Raw genomic sequence first — 6,436 nt, 5'->3', positions numbered from 1 at the left:
TGCTCACCCTGTCTGGTCCAGGAGCTGTCTGTCCCATGGTCTGCACACACTTGGCCACTTCTTCGATGGTGATTGGAGTGACCCAACCCTGACCGCTGATTGTGCTTAGGTCTATTGTCTCTGCTTCCGTCTCAAGGAGCTGCTGCCAAGCATCAAGAAACCCTGTCTTGTCGGTGATGGGGTTGTGCTCACCAAACTTCTCCCATGACCCATCCATCACTGATGCCGCTGCCTTCAGTGATGGATGGGTCATGGGAGAAGTTTGGTGAGCACAAAGAGAGTCTCCCTTAAGAGAGTCATAGTTACTCCCGCCGTTTACCCGCGCTTATTTGAATTTCTTCACTTTGACATTCAGAGCACTGGGCAGAAATCACATTGCGTCAACACCGTTTCACCAGCCATCGCAATGCTTTGTTTTAATTAAACAGTCGGATTCCCCTTGTCCGAACCAGTTCAGAGTTCGAGTGTTTTTTGTGCAACAGAATAGACCTAAAGCATATCAGCTAGCAGTCAAACCAAACGCCAACAACCCGAAGGCCATCGCACGCTTTAGCAGACCGAAGCGTCAAACTAAAGGCTTGTTACACCCACTCCTCAGAGCCAATCCTTCTTCCGAAGGTACGGATCTATTTTGCCGACTTCCCTTATCTACACTGTTCCAAGACCAGAGGCTTTTCACCTTGGGGACCTGATGCGGTAATCGGTACGATTCACTCTCCTGACATCTGCTAAGCCAAACTTTTATGTGCCACCAGGAACAATTGGGACACAGCAAATGCTGCTGTGCTCTTGCACGCTTCGAGCCTTATCTCTGATTGAATCAATTCCAAGGACTCTACAACGTGTTATAAAGAAAAGATAACTCTTCCCCAAGGTCCCAATGACAAAGTTCGACCTCAATGACGTTGCCGTCTCAATGCCAGGAGAGTAAGTTCGGGAATTTTAACCCGATGCTCTTTCGAGACTCAGCAGTTTTCAAGAAACCACTATTCAAGACTTTGGCATTAGCCTGTCTTTTAGAATCGACTAACTCATGTGCAAACGCTGTTCACATGAAAGCCTTTCCCGCTTCAGTCCTCAAAGTTCTCATTTGAGTACTTGCTACTTCCACCAAGATCTGCTCCATTGATCGCTTCGCGCATACACTTGCGTGCATACTTTAGCGCAATCAATGTGTCCTCCTACACATGAATATCATTTTTGAGCTGGTGAGGCTCTTTTTCTCTAATCTAACTTGCGTTAGATATTGATATTCATGGTTGGGTATAGGCCACGAGCTCTAGTGCCATCCATTTTCAGGGCTGATTGATTCGGCAGGTGAGTTGTTACACACTCCTTAGCGGATTTCAACTTCCATGACCACCGTCCTGCTGTCAGTATCAATCAACACCTTTTGTGGTGACTCATGAGCAAGTAGTTAGGCGCCTTAACCCAACTTTTGGTTCATCCCACATCGCCGGTTCTGCTTACCAAAAGCGGCCCACAAAAAGCTTGCATTCATAGTCCAAGTGCAATTAAGTCACAAGGACATCTCACCGATTTATAGTTTGAGAATAGGTGAAGGAAAAATTTTCCCCCATTCCTCTAATCATTCGCTTTAACCGATGAAATTGCTTTGCGAAGATTTTTCAATCTTGCTCAAGCTTTTGCTATCCTGAGGGAAACTTCGGAGGAAACCAGCTACTAGATGGTTCGATTAGTCTTTCGCCCCTATGCTCAGGTCAGACGATCGATTTGCACGTCAGAACCGCTTCGGGCTTCCACCATGGTTTCCCGTGGCTTCGCCCTGCCCAAGCATAGATCACCATCTTTCGGGTCGTGTGCTACTTGCTCTGGATCAGTCATGCAATAAGAGCAAAACCGTCCGTGGTTGCGGGACACCGAATCGGCGCCCTCACCACACAAAGTAGTGCAATTCATAAAAATTACACTGTTCACTTTCATTTCGCGTGTGCGCTTTCAATGAGCGACAACACTTGCAAGCAACTCACACTCCTTGGTCCGTGTTTCAAGACGGGCTGTAGAGAGCATTGAATAGGAAGTTGAGGTCAGACAGGCAATCAAGATCAATTTATCTCATTTTGTTTAGAATCAACAAGAAGAATTCCGAGGAAAACTTCTGCTCGATTCATTAACAAGATTTGCCAAAAGACGACAACTACACTACTCGGTAGCCGAGAATATAATATCAAGGCATTGAGTATGGTAACGCTCACTCCAGTTCCCCTTCAACAGTTTCACGTACTTTTCACTCTCTCTTCAGAGTGCTTTTCAACTTTCCCTCACGGTACTTGTTTACTATCGGTCTCGCTTTATAATTAGCTTTTGGAGAGACATATCTCCAGCTTCGAGTTGCACTTTCAAACAACTCTACTCATAGGAATGAGCCATTATGACTGGTATCGAAAATGACCTTTACAGGATTTTCACCTTCTTTGATGCTACTTTCCAGTAGACATCAGGACAAATTCACCAGTCTAGCATCAAACCATACCGGACACCGAGAAATGTTGCCATTTCTCTTCCCGATGAGCTTTTCCCTGTTCATTCGCCATTACTAAGGGATTCTCAGTTGATTTCTTTTCCTCCCCTTACTGATATGCTTAAGTTAAGGGGGTTCTCTCGCCCAATTCAGGTTATGTAGTTGATTGTCTCTTAATTGGTTCACTGACCAATATGAGACAGAAACCGATTCAGCAGTTTTGTTCGCTACTACTATCAAACACAGGTCGAAGTTTCCATTCAGTCATTAATTCCAACTTTCAAATGTTGTTGTTTCAGCTTTCGCTTACTAGAAGCAACATAATACTCGCTGCAATACAGACCTCGGGAAACCCTCACCGTGAATAAGGTTCACTCACATATTTCACTACATTTTGCGTGGGATTGGAGATGAGGCTACTCGTTCTTGCTCAGTACTAGGCTGAAAATTAACGAAACTTCGTTACAAACGTTCACATGTTGATGTTTCCGCTTTCGCGTACTCGAAACAACATAATACTAGTCTTTGTAATTTAGTTTCATAATTTCAACTGTTCTCATGCAGAATTTTTGCTCATTCTTATCCCAAATTTTGACCTGGCTACTAGTTACACTCCTTGTACTTATTGCAAAATGACCACAAATTTCAACAGCTTTCACATGTTGCTGTTTCGGCTTTCGCTTACTACAGTCAACATAATACTCGTTGCAAAATAAGTGCTCGGCATCTGCAATTTTCCAAAGACGAAGTTTCGCCAGTTCAATTTTCGCTCGCCAATTATGGCTACTAATTCACACGGTACTGAGCTCAACAACATTAAATTTGTTCAGCAAGACTTTCACATGTTGATGTTTTGGCTTTCGCCTACTAGAAGCAACATAATACTCGTCTTGTTAGCTCATTCAATGAGAATAGCTTTTCCCGTTGAGAATTTTTGCCTTCAATTGGCGTTGTAGTGAGTTTGGCTACTCAGATCACCAAATACTTGTGACAATTCGAACCAGAAATGTTTTCAATTTTCACATGCTGATGTTTCGGATTCAACCTACTAGAAGCAGCATAATACTTGTATTCAACAATTTCTGTATCAAATCCCAGTTTTCTCTGGTGCATCTTTGCCAAACTATTCCAAACTGCCTGAGTCTGAATACCAATTACAGGTACTAGTAAATGCACGTTACTAAGGACTATATAGTTTTAGGTTACTGTACACAACGACGTTCACATGTTGATGTTTCAGCTGCCGCTTACTAGAAACAACATAATACTTATCGTGCATACCTTTCCATAACTTGTCCTTTTCAGATGCATTAGTTTCCCTTTGTCTTGGCTTCTACAGTCAGACTGGCTACTAGTAACAGCACAGTACTAATCACATATCGTTCTACAGTTTGCAGACAACTTTCACATGTTGATGTTTCAGCTTTCGCCTACTAGAAACAACATAATACTCGCTGTATACATTTGTAGTTCTCTATGTAACTTTCATGTGAAGAAGTTTCGCCAGTCTTTTTGACTGTCTCAAATCTGAGTCATGCTTAGGCTACTAGTTGCTTCATAGTACTTATCGCCTCGAGATCATTGAACAAAACTTGATTTTCACATGTTGCTGTTTCAGCTTCCGCTTACTAGAAACAACATAATACTAGTCTCATTAAGTTCCGTCTCTTTGCAATTTTCTTATGAAGAAAATTCGCCATCACAATGACTCCAGCAGTTCTTGATCAAGGAATGCAATCATTGATCAGAATGCTATTATTTGAATCGGTTCTGCTTTAAGTGTTCCAATTTTATTGGAAGCACCAACAATAGAACATCAATGTGTTCAATCGAGAGTTATATAACCCTGAATCGGACGCAGTCAACAGCCGAAGCCGAGACCGCCTTTTGCGTTAGAGAGGTCGGTAAACAAATCTTGCGATTCATACCGAATTAACACATATAGCTGTGCTCCTCTTCGTAAAGCGAGCCAAGTGATCCCCTGTTGAAGGATGTATTTGGACCAATCTAGTAGCATTTGGTTTCCAACAAGCTCTCCCAAGTTAGCTTACTTATTGGGCTTTTCAACCAATTCGGTTGGCTACAAGCATCATCAAAGTACTAGCCACAGTTTGATCGCAAAATTCTACGACTTTCACATGTTGATGTTTCGGCTTGCGCTTAGCCTACTATAAGCAACATAATACTAGTCATATCATAGAGCGTGATCAGCTTGTGACGTTCTCATGATGAAGTTTCACCAACAGTGTCTCACTTCGAGCTTAAATCCAGCTACTAGTAACTACACAGTACTGACTGCAACGATAACTTTTATCTATACCTTTCACATGCTGCGCTTTCGGCCAGGGCCTACTAACGTCAACATAATACTCGATATAAACTTTTGTTCATGATGCAGCTTCCCCATGCAGAAGTTTCGCCTTCAAATGCTCTCTTGGCCATATGACGTAAGAAAAGGTTACTAGTAACATCACAGTACTAGCCACAGTTTGATTGCAAAATTCTACGACTTTCACATGTTGATGTTTCGGCTTGCGCTTAGCCTACTAGAAGCAACATAATACTAGTCATATCATAGAGCGTGATCAGCTTGTGACGTTCTCATGATGAAGTTTCACCAACAGTGTCTCATTTCGAGCTTAAATCCAGCTACTAGTAACTACACAGTACTGACTGCAACGCTAACTTTTATCTATACCTTTCACATGCTGCGCTTTCGGCCAGGGCCTACTAACGTCAACATAATACTCGATATAAACTTTTGTTCATGATGCAGCTTCCCCATGCAGAAGTTTCGCCTTCAAATGCTCTCTTGGCCATATGACGTAACACAAGGTTACTAGTAACATCACAGTACTAGCCACAATTTGATCGCAAAATTCTACGACTTTCACATGTTGATGTTTCGGCTTGCGCTTAGCCTACTAGAAGCAACATAATACTAGTCATATCATGGAGCGTGATCAGCTTGTGACGTTCTCATGATGAAGTTTCACCAACAGTGTCTCATTTCGAGCTTAAATCCAGCTACTAGTAACTACACAGTACTGACTGCAACGATAACTTTTATCTATACCTTTCACATGCTGCGCTTTCGGCCAGGGCCTACTAATGTCAACATAATACTCGATATAAACTTTTGTTCATGATGCAGCTTCCCCATGCAGAAGTTTCGCCTTCAAATGCTCTCTTGGCCATATGACGTAACACAAGGTTACTAGTAACATCACAGTACTAGCCACAATTTGATCGCAAAATTCTACGACTTTCACATGTTGATGTTTCGGCTTGCGCTTAGCCTACTAGAAGCAACATAATACTAGTCATATCATAGAGCTTGATCAGCTTGTGACATTCTCATGATGAAGTTTCACCAACAGTGTCTCATTTTGAGCTTAAATCCAGCTACTAGTAACTACACAGTACTGACTGCAACAATAACTTTTATCTATACCTTTCACATGCTGCGTTTTCGGCCAAGGCCTACTAACGTCAACATAATACTCGATATAAAATTTTGATCATGATGCAGCTTTCCCATGCAGAAGTTTCGCCTTCAAATGCTCTCTTGGCCATATGACGGAACACCAGGTTACTAGTAACATCACAGTACTAGCCACAGTTTGATTGCAAAATTCTACGACTTTCACATGTTGATGTTTCGGCTTGCGCTTAGCCTACTAGAAGCAACATAATACTAGTCATATCATAGAGCGTGATCAGCTTGTGACGTTCTCATGATGAAGTTTCACCAATAGTGTTTCATTCGAATTGGTTCTGCTTTAAGCTCTCCAATTGTTTTGGATGAACCAGTTTTGCCCTTCGAAGCCACTTTTGTGAGCTTTTGTGGGTCTTTACCAAGAGGATATACCTCAAGGCCTCTTTCAATTCCTTTAAGTTCTTTCAACTCCTTTACAGTTTCTAGGTTCACATAGCTGCAAACCTTATTTCTAG

At 42.2% G+C, this 6,436-nt stretch overlaps 2 pseudogenes; both read right to left on the bottom strand.

The window, feature by feature from the left end:
* Positions 1-2,640, bottom strand: part of LOC142357839 (large subunit ribosomal RNA) — a 6,099-nt pseudogene extending 3,459 nt beyond the window's left edge.
* Positions 2,641-4,323: 1,683 nt separating this feature from the next.
* Positions 4,324-4,475, bottom strand: LOC142357838 (5.8S ribosomal RNA; annotated as a pseudogene).
* Positions 4,476-6,436: the final 1,961 nt, after the last annotated feature.

The sequence above is a fragment of the Convolutriloba macropyga genome, unplaced genomic scaffold, assembly GCF_964194025.1.
Source record: "Convolutriloba macropyga unplaced genomic scaffold, txConMacr16.3 SCAFFOLD_2614, whole genome shotgun sequence".
Lineage (NCBI taxonomy): Eukaryota > Metazoa > Xenacoelomorpha > Acoela > Convolutidae > Convolutriloba > Convolutriloba macropyga.
This window is presented reverse-complemented; position numbering and strand designations above follow the sequence as displayed.